This window comes from Lissotriton vulgaris, chromosome 6 (assembly GCF_964263255.1).
Source record: "Lissotriton vulgaris chromosome 6, aLisVul1.2, whole genome shotgun sequence".
In the NCBI taxonomy this organism is placed as follows: Eukaryota; Metazoa; Chordata; class Amphibia; order Caudata; family Salamandridae; genus Lissotriton; species Lissotriton vulgaris.
The window spans coordinates 585,234,058-585,251,542 of NC_141694.1; the positions used below are offsets into that span (position 1 = coordinate 585,234,058).

Consider the following 17,485-nt stretch of genomic DNA (forward strand, 5'->3'; position numbering starts at 1 on the left):
GACCACAGTTGTCGACTTCGGCACCGAGGACACCTTCTTGGGCACGGCGGTGGCCATTTTAGGGGCGAAAGCCTTCGGCACCACTTTCGGCGGCAGCGTGAAGTGAATGGGCATCGATGTCTTCTGAGGTTTATCGGCAGGCTTCGAAGGTGGAGGATCTTTAGGCCCGACACTTGAGGCTTTGTCCTTGATGTGCTTCAGGGAGTCTGCCACCTGCTTCGAGAAGGAGGCGGACGGCTGCGTCGACTCGACGGGATCCCTCGAGGCACCACCAGGCGTGGACTCGTGGGTCCTTCTGCTCTTGGCCTTGTCTTGTCGACGCGGAGGCTCGAGAACCTTCGGATCACCGAGTCCATTGTCGGCGTAGACTGTCTTCGGCGCCGATTTGTTCGGGTCGAGTGCCTTGACCTTAGCCTTCTGCGTGCTAGACTTCGTCTCGACGCCCTTGAGTGGTTTCTTCGGGTCGATAACGCTCTTCTGCTTCGTCGGTGCCGACAGGTCCGAAGACTTCGAGCCGACCAAAGCAATACGCATTTTCGGTTTTGATGTAGTCACCAGTGCTTTTGCTTGCGTCGAGACCGGAGCTGTCACTTTCGGTTTTGCAGTTTGCGGCTCATTAGATATGTCCGAAGGCGGGGCCGTAGAACTTATTGGAAGATCTTGGGTAAGGCCTAGTGGCGATCCCTCGACCTGAGCCTTATGAAGCGTTTCGGCCTTAATGTCAGTTTGTGTGCTTAGCTCTTCGCTCGAGCTATCTTCCATGGCCCCAAAGGCCCCGTCGTCGTCCCCTACCTCGTAGACGACTTCTTCCGCTTCGAGCATTTAAACATCCGCGTCGTAGTTGGAGTCGACCTCCGACGCAGGATTAGACAGGTTCTCTCGAACCTCCCGGTCTGCTCCTTCGTCATCCCCGGCATCGAAGATGTCCACAGGCTCCAGTGCAGTCTGCTGGGCTTCCTTGCGCACAGCACGTCGATGCAGAAGTGTCTTCTTGGATTGAAAACGGGAACAAGCCATGCAGCTGGCTTCATCATGATCCGGCGACAGACACTTGTTGCACACCGGGTGGACGTCAATATGGGGGTACTTGGAGTTGCACACGGGACATCTCTTGAACGGGCTCCGTTTAATGATGGTTCGACGATAAGGCCTCTGGCGTCTAGCACGCGGCTCTCCTGGAATCCGGCTCGGAACTGAGCTGGAAAGAACTAGGCACCGAACGCAAGACTATACCGACGAAAAACTGAAGGCCTTTTAGCCTTAGGAAAACTTTATATAGATTCCGACTTGAGTGAACCAATATGCATCCGAACCCAATGGCGGAAAAAAACAATCTGAGGATGGAGTCGATGCCCATGCGCACTGTAGTCCAGGGGAGGAGCCACCTATCTCGTGATACTTCGAAGACTCTTCCAGGACAACAATGTGCAATCATCTGGACCCAAAACTAGGCGGCGATCTATGCACAGATATGAATTCAGCAGCCCACATGCCTCGAACATAAAGAGTTATGACTGATTTGGGTTTACTTGTAACTATTGTATCGGAATACAGCTTTATAGAAGTTCTGGCAAATATACTCCCGAAGGCTTCATATATTAAAAGTGAAGTGTTTGGTGAGCACGGATCATTACTTACGGCTATATGAAGACTGCTTAGGAGATTAAGGACAGGGGTACTTACACAAAAGGTTACGTAGCGAGTGACAGTAGAGACCTAATTGGATGGGTTAATTGGGGTAGATTAGGGACAGCACCAGGTACAGATACCCCATCGATTCTGATGGGGCGGATGGATGAGTCATATTTTGAACTTTTTTGGAGAGGTTTTCTTTGTCAAAGTAGGTTGTAGCAAACGGTTTGAGCACACAATTTTGCAGAAAGGCGCCATCCTGTCAGACACAAGAAGGGAAATGCGAAACTCAATCCTAGGGGTGAGTCAAGGCAGCTTTTAGGTGATTTATGTGTGCAAGAGATTATTAGGCCTGTTGATGTAGCACAGTTGATTTCCGCTTTCCTAAAGTGGGCAAAAGGAGGGGTGTCTAAATAAGATTGTGTGCAGGTTGGCGCTCACTCACCAAGAATATAGTTACTGAACATCATTCGATTTCCAAAATACAGGAAATGGTAGGCAAGCTGAGGGATGCCGGTTATTTTACAACTATACAACTTAATGCAGCACTTTATCAAATGATACTTGAAGCCAATTCTCAAATCTGAACTACCTCTGTTACGCCATTTGGTGCTTATAAATATTTGCGTATACCATGCCGACCCACATTCGTGACTACTATTTTACAAAGCTAATGTACAGATTTCAAAATCTCCAGCCAGTACAAGCTTTCCAGGACGATAGTTTGATTCATGCCAATAGTATCGAGGAATACAACAGGATATTAACAGGAATTCACGGGGTGCTGAATGATAGGGAGTATGACTGTGACAAAAGAGAACTGCAAGTTTTTGACATTCTGTGGAGCATTCAATTTGGTGGTTTGGTGAAAGCAGTAACTGAGGGACCTTGTACGATTTACAAAGATCAACTAAGATCGTTCATACGAATGAGTGAATATTATTTGGGACAAGTGCTCGAGTTAAATCCCACAATATATTTACTTCGCATGGAAAACCACAGGGGCCATTTGATAAGTTCTAAATGTGATGAGTACAAAGAAAAACATGCAGCAATTTTCGCTGCATGAAGTGTATCATCCTTTAAAAGCTCAATTTAGATCTAAATATTGCCCCATTTTTACAAGAACCACCATATCCGATCTATAAATATGCAATCAGCAAGCAATAATCATATGTGGAATGGCAATCTGATTTCAGGAGTCAGATCCGTACGAGTTCTCTTCATAAAGTCAGGTTCGGGATTGTCTCATCATTAATCAGACTGATTTTAAACCTTACACCACATGTGGAGGAGCGAAGCATACTTTTAGAATGCAACATCTGTATGACCATCTTCGGTCAGACAATGCATCTGTGCTTCTTAGAAGCACTACAGACAAATCGGTCTTTTCAAATAGATAGCATGGCCCACAAAACACCGACCTCACAAGTTCACCCAATATCAAGAGTTAAGCTATAGCATGTACATAGGCCCCACAGCATACAAAGATCCAAGTCTTAGTAAGACAACGCAAGAAGGACATCAAGTTGCACAATAAAAGACATTTAAGCTACAAAGTCTAACTGACGCCTGCTTGAAAATAGTTCCTCACCTTTTTGGAGGGTAGCCGAGATAACAGCAGCATTCTTCGGGCCATCATTCCTAAAAGCGAAGGCACAGTATGTTAAGCACTATTTAGAAAGAAACAGTACATCATTCTTCACCCACTCGAGTCTCTACCTCACCGGAGCTGAAAAGTATAGCAAATCTTAACAGCCTGCAAGAGGAGAAGAGTTCCACGGTCCCTCCTTTAGCCCCACTTACGAAGCTCTCTTGCAAAAACACCAAGTCACTTTTAGCTGCCTGCAATATGATGCATGGGCGTCTGTCCAGCTCAGATTTATGAGTACATGATAGGTTTCTCATTATTGAACACTCGTTCTCAGTGAGGGCAAGTGTATCATCATCGCCAGAGGAGCCTGTAGAGGCAGCAGTCAGTGGTGACAAGGAACGAGGACCACAACATTTGACCAAAAAGCAGGAATGAGCACTGGTTAAGACATTGGCACTACAATCCATCAAGACACACAGGAACAACTGAAAGGTACTCTCAACATGCACTTCGAAGTAAGATGAATTATGGGGAGCACTGACAAACAGGTCAGTCACACTACTCAGTTGGACGAGGGCACAAAGGCTGGGGGAAAGGAATAGCAGAGTATCAAATGAAGGGGAGCTGAATGCTTACCAGATAAAAGAGCAGCACCTACAGGAGGTACCTCTGAAAAATGTAGCCTACAAGCTAAACATGAAAACTCAAGCTCAATTACTTTGCACACGCTGTGAACTAACTGGACCCTAATAGCCTAATCGTGAAGGATGGAAAAGAGTATCTGGTGGTTTGACATGCCAAAAACCAGACAGGTCATAAAGCTCACCAGTCAATAAGCAACTACAGAGGTTCACAAAGTCAAGAGAAGCCCCATGCCCGTGCTAACAGCCAATCAACACTCGCTTTCAAAATTGCGTTCTCGGTTTTAACTGCACTGCGACACAAATCAGTCACATAAGGCAATGTCTGGGTGTGCCATTTTCCCCTTTGGCCTTCTCCCTCTTCTGAAGGCTTGGGGTCTGATTGCACCAAGAGGCAGATTACAGACAGGTCATGGAGTACAGGGGTTACATGGGAGCACCATGGTGGGTCTTGTAGCCTCCATGCTTCAGGAAGGCCTGGTGCAGGGGTGGAAGTAAGGGTGCAATCCTTACATTCTTCTCTCTATTATTCCCACCCAGTCTTGGATCTGGTCCCATGGTACGGACTTTGGTGCAGCATAATCTAATGGACATGCAGCACAATATCGCCTCTTGCGCTGAAAGGTTGACACTTGTTAGTGGGTTAACTGCAAAGGAGGAAAACTCAAAATGACAATTCATCCGAGTGGCTAGAGAAGTTTAAGTATGCAGTTTAGTGATTATATTTCCCCTTGGATGCAAACACTGCAATTATTTTGGTGAACAAAAGAAAATTATTGTATTCTTCTGTGGCAGTTTTATGGCTTTATAGCATTTACTTAACTATGAGAGAACAACTTTACAAACCCACCACAAGACTCAGATTTTTTTTCTGAATGGTCAATTTGCTTGTAAGTGTAGATCACCAGATATTTTTGGCAATGAATAGCAGCGGTTTTGAGTCCTGTTGTGTAAAGTTAATGGAAGTGACCAACCAAAAGAACCAGCTTCAGAGCTAGTGCAGTGGGCGGCAGACATTTGGAGCAGGATAGACACTACCGGGCAGAGCAAAAAAGGGAGGAGGGCTGTGGCTATCTAACATACTGTTCAAATGAGGCTAGCCAAAGCAGTAACATGCTGGTCAATCAAGGTCAGGCTGACCCATCACAGCATGCAACGGCTGTGCCTGACGTAGAGTACATAGAATGCGGTTACGTCCCCACGCATGGTGAGAAGATGCAGTGGTCCTTTTCGGTTTAGCAGATAAATCGCGGACACAAAACATTCACTGGTCACAAAAGGCCAGCGTTAACTGAAATTGGAACAAAGAAAATATTCAAGTATTCTTTACTGGCCTAAAAGCTATCAGGATATAAGAAATGAACAGCACTGTGCACAGTTTTGTAGAAATTGCAAACTGGTGTCAGTTATTTTGACAAAGTGGAAGATAAAGCTAAGGAGATACTGTAGGCCTAACCATGGCAACGTCGCAGAGTGTGCAACCGCCTACCGCAGTTTTCCAAAATCCAGGTAAGAAAAACATTAAGTGAAAACAATGGCACAGAGTTTTCAATCCTCATTAGGTAGAAATTGATAGAAAGTCATTTGAAACACTGTTTTATTTCATTGGGTAATGAGGGCCAAACAAATGTGAACACTTACCAGAAGCTGAGCCGATCCCAGCTGAATTTGGCAGACGACACGAGTACACTGAAGCTGTGAATCGAAAGAAATGGCACTTTAAGGAGGATCACGTTTCGAAGTAGAAGCGCATAACTTTTAGTAGAAACAAGGAAAGCAGGAAAATAATGACAAATATATGGCTGCACTAAGGATTCCGGGCTGCTACACAGTGAATTTGGAAACTGCACAGACCAAGATCTCAGAGACCAAATTGAGATGAATACTTATTTTAATAATCTTCATAAAAGATTACTCTGTAGACAAAAGTCCAGCCCCTGAGAGAATATGTATGAACAGCCAAGTGGTTTGAGAAGTTAATGTTACCTGCTCTGGCCATTGCAAGAAAGAGCACAATTGATTCACCCTACTGTCAATGTTGTGAGTTAGAGAAAAGTCATATACAAAAGGAAGGGAGAGGGAGATATCTATTCAAGATGTGGTTCAAGGACACGAGGGAAGCAATTCCGCTGGTCCAGCAGTGGGAAAGAAGTGCAAAATATCAGGACACTTTTAAAAGTGTGTTTAAGGCACATAACTCAGTGAGAGTAAGTCACATAAAGGAGAAAATAAATCATGTGAGTGAAAGAATGTCAAAACTGGCGTTAACAGTAGATAAAGAGTTATGACTGATTTGGGTTTACTTGTAACTATTTTATCGGAATACAGTTTTACAGAAGTTCCGGCAAATGAGCTCCTGAAGGCTTCATATATTAAAAATGAAGTGTTTGGTGAGCACGTATCATTACTTACGGCTATATGAAGACTGCTGAGGAGATTAAGGACAGTGGTACTTACACATAAGTTTACATAGCGAGTGACAGTAGAGACCTAATTGGATGGGTTAATCAGGGTAGATTAGGGTCCGCACCAGGTACAGATAGCCCATCGATTCTTATGGGGCGGATGGATGAGTGTCATATTTTGAACTGTTTTGGAGAGGTTTTCTTTGTCAAAGTAGGTTGTAGCAAACGGTTTGAGCACACAATTTTGCAGAAAGGCGCCATCCTGTCAAACATAAGAAGGGAAATGTGAAACTCAATCTTAGGGGTGAGTCGAGGCAGCTTTTAGGTGATTTATGTGTGCAAGACATTATTAAGCCTGTTGATGTAGCACAGTTGATTTCCGCTGTCCTAAAGTGGGCAAAAGGAGGGGTGTCTAAATAAGATTGTGTGCAGGTTGGCGCTCACTCACCAAGAATATAGTTACTGAACATCATTCGATTTCCAAAATACAGGAAATGATAGGCATGCTGAGGGATGCCGGTTATTTTACAATAGAACTTAATGCAGCACTTCATCAAATGATACTTGAAGCCAATTCTCAATTCTTAACTACCTCTGTTACGCCATTTGGTGCTTATAAATATTTGCGTATACCATGCCGACCCACATTCGTGACTACTATTTTACAAAGCTAATGTACAGATTTCAAAATCTCCATCCAGTACAAGCTTTCCTGGACGATGGTTTGATTCATGCCTATAGTGTCGAGGAATACAACAGGATATTAACAGGAATTCACGGGGTGCTGAAAGATAGGGAGTATGACTGTGACAAAAGAGAACTGCAAGTTTTTGACATTCTGTGGAGCATTCAATTTGGAGGTTTGGTGGAAGCAGTAACTGAGGGACCCTGTACGATTTACAAAGATCAACTAAGATTGTTCATACAAATGAGTGCATATTATTTGGGACAAGTGCTAGAGTTAAATCCCACAATATATTTACTTGGCATGGAAAACCACAGGGGCCATTTGATAGCTTCTACATGTGATGAGTACAAAGAAAAACATGCAGCAATTTTCGCTGCATGAAGTGTATAATCCTTTAAAAGCTCAATTTAGATCTAAATATTGCCCCATTTTTACAAGAACCACCATATCCGATCTATAAATATGCTCAACTTTAGTTGCAATCAGCAAGCAATAATCATATGTGGAATGGCAATCTGATTTCAGGAGTCAGATCCGTACGAGTTCTCTTCATAAAGTCAGGTTCGGGATTGTCTCATCATTAATCAGACTGATTTTAAACCTTACACCACATGTGGAGGAGCGAAGCATACTTTTAGAATGCAGCATCTGTATGACCATCTTCGGTCAGACAATGCATCTGTGCTTCTTAGAAGCACTACAGACAAATCGGTCTTTTCAAATAGATAGCATGGCCCACAAAACACCGACCTCACAAGTTCACCCAATATCAAGAGTTAAGCTATAGCATGTACATAGGTCCCACAGCATACAAAGATCCAAGTCTTAGTAAGACAACGCAAGAAGGACATCAAGTTGCACAATAAAAGACATTTAAGCTACAAAGTCTAACTGACGCCTGCTTGAAAATAGTTCCTCACCTTTTTGGAGGGTAGCCGAGATAACAGCAGCATTCTTCGGGCCATCATTCCTAAAAGCGAAGGCACAGTATGCTAAGCACTATTTAGTAAGATAACCTGAAAGAAACAGTACATCATTCTTCACCCACTCGAGTCTCTACCTCACCGGAGCTGAAAAGTATAGCAAATCTTAACAGCCTGCAAGAGGAGAAGAGTTCCACGGTCCCTCCTTTAGCCCCACTTACGAAGCTCTCTTGCAAAAACACCAAGTCACTTTTAGCTGCCTGCAATATGATGCATGGGCGTCTGTCCAGCTCAGATTTATGAGTACATGATAGGTTTCTCATTATTGAACACTCGTTCTCAGTGAGGGCAAGTGTATCATCATCGCCAGAGGAGCCTGTAGAGGCAGCAGTCAGTGGTGACAAGGAACGAGGACCACAACATTTGACCAAAAAGCAGGAATGAGCACTGGTTAAGACATTGGCACTACAATCCATCAAGACACACAGGAACAACTGAAAGGTACTCTCAACCTGCAATTCGAAGTAAGATGAATTATGGGGAACACTGACAAACAGGTCAGTCACACTACTCAGTTGGACGAGGGCACAAAGGCTGGGGGAAAGGAATAGCAGAGTATCAAATGAAGGGGAGCTGAATGCTTACCAGATAAAAGAGCAGCACCTACAGGAGGTACCTCTGAAAAATGTAGTCTACAAGCTAAACATGAAAACTCAAGCTCAATTACTTTGCACACGCTGTGAACTAACTGGACCCTAATAGCCTAATCGTGAAGGATGGAAAAGAGTATCTGGTGGTTTGACATGCCAAAAACCAGACAGGTCATAAAGCTCACCAGTCAATAAGCAACTACAGAGGTTCACAAAGTCAAGAGAAGCCCCATGCCAGTGCTAACAGCCAATCAACACTCGCTTTCAAAATTGCGTTCTCGGTTTTAACTGCACTGCGACACAAATCAGTCACATAAGGCAATGTCTGGGTGTGCCATTTTCCCCTTTGGCCTTCTCCCTCTTCTGAAGGCTTGGGGTCTGATTGCACCAAGAGGCAGATTACAGACAGGTCATGGAGTACAGGGGTTACATGGGAGCACCATGGTGGGTCTTGTAGCCTCCATGCTTCAGGAAGGCCTGGTGCAGGGGTGGAAGTAAGGGTGCAATCCTTACATTCTTCTCTCTATTATTCCCACCCAGTCTTGGATCTGGTCCCATGGTACGGACTTTGGTGCAGCATAATCTAATGGACATGCAGCACAATATCGCCTCTTGCGCTGAAAGGTTGACACTTGTTAGTGGGTTAACTGCAAAGGAGGAAAACTCAAAATGACAATTCATCCGAGTGGCTAGAGAAGTTTAAGTATGCAGTTTAGTGATTATATTTCCCCTTGGATGCAAACACTGCAATTATTTTGGTGAACAAAACAAAATTATTGTATTCTTCTGTGGCAGTTTTATGGCTTTATAGCATTTACTTAACCCCTTCCGTGCGGGGCGTATTTTCCGCCTGTGCTGACTCCGCCTTGCGCGGGCGGAGTCATGACGGAACGGTTCCGTCATCAGCACAGCTCACCCGTAGCTGATGACGGAACCGTTCTGTCATCAGCATGGAAGGAGTTAACTATGAGAGAACAACTTTACAAACCCACCACAAGACTCAGATTTTTTTTCTGAATGGTCAATTTGCTTGTAAGTGTAGATCACCAGATATTTTTGGCAATGAATAGCAGCGGTTTTGAGTCCTGTTGTGTAAAGTTAATGGAAGTGACCAACCAAAAGAACCAGCTTCAGAGCTAGTGCAGTGGGCGGCAGACATTTGGAGCAGGATAGACACTACCGGGCAGAGCAAAAAAGGGAGGAGGGCTGTGGCTATGTAACATACTGTTCAAATGAGGCTAGCCAAAGCAGTAACATGCTGGTCAATCAAGGTCAGGCTGACCCATCACAGCATGCAACGGCTGTGCCCGACGTAGAGTACATAGAATGCGGTTACGTCCCCACGCATGGTGAGAAGATGCAGTGGTCCTTTTCGGTTTAGCAGATAAATCGCGGACACAAAACATTCACTGGTCACAAAAGGCCAGCGTTAACTGAAATTGGAACAAAGAAAATATTCAAGTATTCTTTACTGGCCTAAAAGCTATCAGGATATAAGAAATGAACAGCACTGTGCACAGTTTTGTAGAAATTGCAAACTGGTGTCAGTTATTTTGACAAAGTGGAAGACAAAGCTAAGGAGATACTGTAGGCCTAACCATGGCAACGTCGCAGAGTGTGCAACCGCCTACCGCAGTTTTCCAAAATCCAGGTAAGAAAAACATTAAGTGAAAACAATGGCACAGAGTTTTCAATCCTCATTAGGTAGAAATTGATAGAAAGTCATTTGAAACACTGTTTTATTTCATTGGGTAATGAGGGCCAAACAAATGTGAACACTTACCAGAAGCTGAGCCGATCCCAGCTGAATTTGGCAGACGACACGAGTACACTGAAGCTGTGAATCGAAAGAAATGGCACTTTAAGGAGGATCACGTTTCGAAGTAGAAGCGCATAACTTTTAGTAGAAACAAGGAAAGCAGGAAAATAATGACAAATATATGGCTGCACTAAGGATTCCGGGCTGCTACACAGTGAATTTGGAAACTGCACAGACCAAGATCTCAGAGACCAAATTGAGATGAATACTTATTTTAATAATCTTCATAAAAGATTACTCTGTAGACAAAAGTCCAGCCCCTGAGAGAATATGTATGAACAGCCAAGTGGTTTGAGAAGTTAATGTTACCTGCTCTGGCCATTGCAAGAAAGAGCACAATTGATTCACCCTACTGTCAATGTTGTGAGTTAGAGAAAAGTCATATACAAAAGGAAGGGAGAGGGAGATATCTATTCAAGATGTGGTTCAAGGACACGAGGGAAGCAATTCCGCTGGTCCAGCAGTGGGAAAGAAGTGCAAAATATCAGGACACTTTTAAAAGTGTGTTTAAGGCACATAACTCAGTGAGAGTAAGTCACATAAAGGAGAAAATAAATCATGTGAGTGAAAGAATGTCAAAACTGGCGTTAACAGTAGATAAAGAGTTATGACTGATTTGGGTTTACTTGTAACTATTTTATCGGAATACAGTTTTACAGAAGTTCCGGCAAATGAGCTCCTGAAGGCTTCATATATTAAAAATGAAGTGTTTGGTGAGCACGTATCATTACTTACGGCTATATGAAGACTGCTGAGGAGATTAAGGACAGTGGTACTTACACAAAAGTTTACATAGCGAGTGACAGTAGAGACCTAATTGGATGGGTTAATCAGGGTAGATTAGGGTCCGCACCAGGTACAGATAGCCCATCGATTCTGATGGGGCGGATGGGTGAGTGTCCTATTTTGAACTGTTTTGGAGAGGTTTTCTTTGTCAAAGTAGGTTGTAGCAAACGGTTTGAGCACACAATTTTGCAGAAAGGCGCCATCCTGTCAAACATAAGAAGGGAAATGTGAAACTCAATCTTAGGGGTGAGTCGAGGCAGCTTTTAGGTGATTTATGTGTGCAAGACATTATTAAGCCTGTTGATGTAGCACAGTTGATTTCCGCTGTCCTAAAGTGGGCAAAAGGAGGGGTGTCTAAATAAGATTGTGTGCAGGTTGGCGCTCACTCACCAAGAATATAGTTACTGAACATCATTCGATTTCCAAAATACAGGAAATGATAGGCATGCTGAGGGATGCCGGTTATTTTACAATAGAACTTAATGCAGCACTTCATCAAATGATACTTGAAGCCAATTCTCAATTCTTAACTACCTCTGTTACGCCATTTGTTGCTTATAAATATTTGCGTATACCATGCCGACCCACATTCGTGACTACTATTTTACAAAGCTAATGTACAAATTTCAAAATCTCCATCCAGTACAAGCTTTCCTGGACGATGGTTTGATTCATGCCTATAGTGTTGAGGAATACAACAGGATATTAACAGGAATTCACGGGGTGCTGAAAGATAGGGAGTATGACTGTGACAAAAGAGAACTGCAAGTTTTTGACATTCTGTGGAGCATTCAATTTGGAGGTTTGGTGGAAGCAGTAACTGAGGGACCCTGTACGATTTACAAAGATCAACTAAGATTGTTCATACAAATGAGTGCATATTATTTGGGACAAGTGCTAGAGTTAAATCCCACAATATATTTACTTGGCATGGAAAACCACAGGGGCCATTTGATAGCTTCTACATGTGATGAGTACAAAGAAAAACATGCAGCAATTTTCGCTGCATGAAGTGTATAATCCTTTAAAAGCTCAATTTAGATCTAAATATTGCCCCATTTTTACAAGAACCACCATATCCGATCTATAAATATGCTCAACTTTAGTTGCAATCAGCAAGCAATAATCATATGTGGAATGGCAATCTGATTTCAGGAGTCAGATCCGTACGAGTTCTCTTCATAAAGTCAGGTTCGGGATTGTCTCATCATTAATCAGACTGATTTTAAACCTTACACCACATGTGGAGGAGCGAAGCATACTTTTAGAATGCAGCATCTGTATGACCATCTTCGGTCAGACAATGCATCTGTGCTTCTTAGAAGCACTACAGACAAATCGGTCTTTTCAAATAGATAGCATGGCCCACAAAACACCGACCTCACAAGTTCACCCAATATCAAGAGTTAAGCTATAGCATGTACATAGGTCCCACAGCATACAAAGATCCAAGTCTTAGTAAGACAACGCAAGAAGGACATCAAGTTGCACAATAAAAGACATTTAAGCTACAAAGTCTAACTGACGCCTGCTTGAAAATAGTTCCTCACCTTTTTGGAGGGTAGCCGAGATAACAGCAGCATTCTTCGGGCCATCATTCCTAAAAGCGAAGGCACAGTATGTTAAGCACTATTTAGTAAGATAACCTGAAAGAAACAGTACATCATTCTTCACCCACTCGAGTCTCTACCTCACCGGAGCTGAAAAGTATAGCAAATCTTAACAGCCTGCAAGAGGAGAAGAGTTCCACGGTCCCTCCTTTAGCCCCACTTACGAAGCTCTCTTGCAAAAACACCAAGTCACTTTAAGCTGCCTGCAATATGATGCATGGGCGTCTGTCCAGCTCAGATTTATGAGTACATGATAGGTTTCTCATTATTGAACACTCGTTCTCAGTGAGGGCAAGTGTATCATCATCGCCAGAGGAGCCTGTAGAGGCAGCAGTCAGTGGTGACAAGGAACGAGGACCACAACATTTGACCAAAAAGCAGGAATGAGCACTGGTTAAGACATTGGCACTACAATCCATCAAGACACACAGGAACAACTGAAAGGTACTCTCAACCTGCAATTCGAAGTAAGATGAATTATGGGGAACACTGACAAACAGGTCAGTCACACTACTCAGTTGGACGAGGGCACAAAGGCTGGGGGAAAGGAATAGCAGAGTATCAAATGAAGGGGAGCTGAATGCTTACCAGATAAAAGAGCAGCACCTACAGGAGGTACCTCTGAAAAATGTAGTCTACAAGCTAAACATGAAAACTCAAGCTCAATTACTTTGCACACGCTGTGAACTAACTGGACCCTAATAGCCTAATCGTGAAGGATGGAAAAGAGTATCTGGTGGTTTGACATGCCAAAAACCAGACAGGTCATAAAGCTCACCAGTCAATAAGCAACTACAGAGGTTCACAAAGTCAAGAGAAGCCCCATGCCAGTGCTAACAGCCAATCAACACTCGCTTTCAAAATTGCGTTCTCGGTTTTAACTGCACTGCGACACAAATCAGTCACATAAGGCAATGTCTGGGTGTGCCATTTTCCCCTTTGGCCTTCTCCCTCTTCTGAAGGCTTGGGGTCTGATTGCACCAAGAGGCAGATTACAGACAGGTCATGGAGTACAGGGGTTACATGGGAGCACCATGGTGGGTCTTGTAGCCTCCATGCTTCAGGAAGGCCTGGTGCAGGGGTGGAAGTAAGGGTGCAATCCTTACATTCTTCTCTCTATTATTCCCACCCAGTCTTGGATCTGGTCCCATGGTACGGACTTTGGTGCAGCATAATCTAATGGACATGCAGCACAATATCGCCTCTTGCGCTGAAAGGTTGACACTTGTTAGTGGGTTAACTGCAAAGGAGGAAAACTCAAAATGACAATTCATCCGAGTGGCTAGAGAAGTTTAAGTATGCAGTTTAGTGATTATATTTCCCCTTGGATGCAAACACTGCAATTATTTTGGTGAACAAAACAAAATTATTGTATTCTTCTGTGGCAGTTTTATGGCTTTATAGCATTTACTTAACCCCTTCCGTGCGGGGCGTATTTTCCGCCTGTGCTGACTCCGCCTTGCGCGGGCGGAGTCATGACGGAACGGTTCCGTCATCAGCACAGCTCACCCGTAGCTGATGACGGAACCGTTCTGTCATCAGCATGGAAGGAGTTAACTATGAGAGAACAACTTTACAAACCCACCACAAGACTCAGATTTTTTTTCTGAATGGTCAATTTGCTTGTAAGTGTAGATCACCAGATATTTTTGGCAATGAATAGCAGCGGTTTTGAGTCCTGTTGTGTAAAGTTAATGGAAGTGACCAACCAAAAGAACCAGCTTCAGAGCTAGTGCAGTGGGCGGCAGACATTTGGAGCAGGATAGACACTACCGGGCAGAGCAAAAAAGGGAGGAGGGCTGTGGCTATCTAACATACTGTTCAAATGAGGCTAGCCAAAGCAGTAACATGCTGGTCAATCAAGGTCAGGCTGACCCATCACAGCATGCAACGGCTGTGCCCGACGTAGAGTACATAGAATGCGGTTACGTCCCCACGCATGGTGAGAAGATGCAGTGGTCCTTTTCGGTTTAGCAGATAAATCGCGGACACAAAACATTCACTGGTCACAAAAGGCCAGCGTTAACTGAAATTGGAACAAAGAAAATATTCAAGTATTCTTTACTGGCCTAAAAGCTATCAGGATATAAGAAATGAACAGCACTGTGCACAGTTTTGTAGAAATTGCAAACTGGTGTCAGTTATTTTGACAAAGTGGAAGACAAAGCTAAGGAGATACTGTAGGCCTAACCATGGCAACGTCGCAGAGTGTGCAACCGCCTACCGCAGTTTTCCAAAATCCAGGTAAGAAAAACATTAAGTGAAAACAATGGCACAGAGTTTTCAATCCTCATTAGGTAGAAATTGATAGAAAGTCATTTGAAACACTGTTTTATTTCATTGGGTAATGAGGGCCAAACAAATGTGAACACTTACCAGAAGCTGAGCCGATCCCAGCTGAATTTGGCAGACGACACGAGTACACTGAAGCTGTGAATCGAAAGAAATGGCACTTTAAGGAGGATCACGTTTCGAAGTAGAAGCGCATAACTTTTAGTAGAAACAAGGAAAGCAGGAAAATAATGACAAATATATGGCTGCACTAAGGATTCCGGGCTGCTACACAGTGAATTTGGAAACTGCACAGACCAAGATCTCAGAGACCAAATTGAGATGAATACTTATTTTAATAATCTTCATAAAAGATTACTCTGTAGACAAAAGTCCAGCCCCTGAGAGAATATGTATGAACAGCCAAGTGGTTTGAGAAGTTAATGTTACCTGCTCTGGCCATTGCAAGAAAGAGCACAATTGATTCACCCTACTGTCAATGTTGTGAGTTAGAGAAAAGTCATATACAAAAGGAAGGGAGAGGGAGATATCTATTCAAGATGTGGTTCAAGGACACGAGGGAAGCAATTCCGCTGGTCCAGCAGTGGGAAAGAAGTGCAAAATATCAGGACACTTTTAAAAGTGTGTTTAAGGCACATAACTCAGTGAGAGTAAGTCACATAAAGGAGAAAATAAATCATGTGAGTGAAAGAATGTCAAAACTGGCGTTAACAGTAGATAAAGAGTTATGACTGATTTGGGTTTACTTGTAACTATTTTATCGGAATACAGTTTTACAGAAGTTCCGGCAAATGAGCTCCTGAAGGCTTCATATATTAAAAATGAAGTGTTTGGTGAGCACGTATCATTACTTACGGCTATATGAAGACTGCTGAGGAGATTAAGGACAGTGGTACTTACACAAAAGTTTACATAGCGAGTGACAGTAGAGACCTAATTGGATGGGTTAATCAGGGTAGATTAGGGTCCGCACCAGGTACAGATAGCCCATCGATTCTGATGGGGCGGATGGATGAGTGTCATATTTTGAACTGTTTTGGAGAGGTTTTCTTTGTCAAAGTAGGTTGTAGCAAACGGTTTGAGCACACAATTTTGCAGAAAGGCGCCATCCTGTCAAACATAAGAAGGGAAATGTGAAACTCAATCTTAGGGGTGAGTCGAGGCAGCTTTTAGGTGATTTATGTGTGCAAGACATTATTAAGCCTGTTGATGTAGCACAGTTGATTTCCGCTGTCCTAAAGTGGGCAAAAGGAGGGGTGTCTAAATAAGATTGTGTGCAGGTTGGCGCTCACTCACCAAGAATATAGTTACTGAACATCATTCGATTTCCAAAATACAGGAAATGATAGGCATGCTGAGGGATGCCGGTTATTTTACAATAGAACTTAATGCAGCACTTCATCAAATGATACTTGAAGCCAATTCTCAATTCTTAACTACCTCTGTTACGCCATTTGTTGCTTATAAATATTTGCGTATACCATGCCGACCCACATTCGTGACTACTATTTTACAAAGCTAATGTACAAATTTCAAAATCTCCATCCAGTACAAGCTTTCCTGGACGATGGTTTGATTCATGCCTATAGTGTTGAGGAATACAACAGGATATTAACAGGAATTCACGGGGTGCTGAAAGATAGGGAGTATGACTGTGACAAAAGAGAACTGCAAGTTTTTGACATTCTGTGGAGCATTCAATTTGGAGGTTTGGTGGAAGCAGTAACTGAGGGACCCTGTACGATTTACAAAGATCAACTAAGATTGTTCATACAAATGAGTGCATATTATTTGGGACAAGTGCTAGAGTTAAATCCCACAATATATTTACTTGGCATGGAAAACCACAGGGGCCATTTGATAGCTTCTACATGTGATGAGTACAAAGAAAAACATGCAGCAATTTTCGCTGCATGAAGTGTATAATCCTTTAAAAGCTCAATTTAGATCTAAATATTGCCCCATTTTTACAAGAACCACCATATCCGATCTATAAATATGCTCAACTTTAGTTGCAATCAGCAAGCAATAATCATATGTGGAATGGCAATCTGATTTCAGGAGTCAGATCCGTACGAGTTCTCTTCATAAAGTCAGGTTCGGGATTGTCTCATCATTAATCAGACTGATTTTAAACCTTACACCACATGTGGAGGAGCGAAGCATACTTTTAGAATGCAGCATCTGTATGACCATCTTCGGTCAGACAATGCATCTGTGCTTCTTAGAAGCACTACAGACAAATCGGTCTTTTCAAATAGATAGCATGGCCCACAAAACACCGACCTCACAAGTTCACCCAATATCAAGAGTTAAGCTATAGCATGTACATAGGTCCCACAGCATACAAAGATCCAAGTCTTAGTAAGACAACGCAAGAAGGACATCAAGTTGCACAATAAAAGACATTTAAGCTACAAAGTCTAACTGACGCCTGCTTGAAAA

The 17,485-nt window shown here is 43.1% G+C and overlaps 7 non-coding genes across 7 annotated transcripts; all 7 read right to left on the minus strand.

Moving 5' to 3' along the window:
- Positions 1 to 2,824: 2,824 nt before the first annotated feature.
- Positions 2,825 to 2,892, minus strand: LOC147707677 (small nucleolar RNA SNORD50). Its single transcript, XR_015296817.1, has one exon. It is a non-coding gene; the product is annotated as a small nucleolar RNA SNORD50 (small nucleolar RNA).
- Positions 2,893 to 3,502: 610 nt separating this feature from the next.
- Positions 3,503 to 3,588, minus strand: LOC147707678 (small nucleolar RNA SNORD103/SNORD85). Its single transcript, XR_015296788.1, has one exon. It is a non-coding gene; the product is annotated as a small nucleolar RNA SNORD103/SNORD85 (small nucleolar RNA).
- Positions 3,589 to 7,478: 3,890 nt separating this feature from the next.
- LOC147707679 (small nucleolar RNA SNORD50) lies at positions 7,479 to 7,546 on the minus strand. The gene has a single exon (XR_015296818.1). It is a non-coding gene; the product is annotated as a small nucleolar RNA SNORD50 (small nucleolar RNA).
- Positions 7,547 to 8,168: 622 nt separating this feature from the next.
- LOC147707680 (small nucleolar RNA SNORD103/SNORD85) lies at positions 8,169 to 8,254 on the minus strand. The gene has a single exon (XR_015296789.1). It is a non-coding gene; the product is annotated as a small nucleolar RNA SNORD103/SNORD85 (small nucleolar RNA).
- A 4,032-nt stretch (positions 8,255 to 12,286) lies between these two features.
- On the minus strand, positions 12,287 to 12,354 carry LOC147707681 (small nucleolar RNA SNORD50). Its single transcript, XR_015296819.1, has one exon. It is a non-coding gene; the product is annotated as a small nucleolar RNA SNORD50 (small nucleolar RNA).
- Positions 12,355 to 12,976: 622 nt separating this feature from the next.
- LOC147707682 (small nucleolar RNA SNORD103/SNORD85) lies at positions 12,977 to 13,062 on the minus strand. Its single transcript, XR_015296790.1, has one exon. It is a non-coding gene; the product is annotated as a small nucleolar RNA SNORD103/SNORD85 (small nucleolar RNA).
- A 4,032-nt stretch (positions 13,063 to 17,094) lies between these two features.
- Positions 17,095 to 17,162, minus strand: LOC147707683 (small nucleolar RNA SNORD50). The gene has a single exon (XR_015296820.1). It is a non-coding gene; the product is annotated as a small nucleolar RNA SNORD50 (small nucleolar RNA).
- Positions 17,163 to 17,485: the final 323 nt, after the last annotated feature.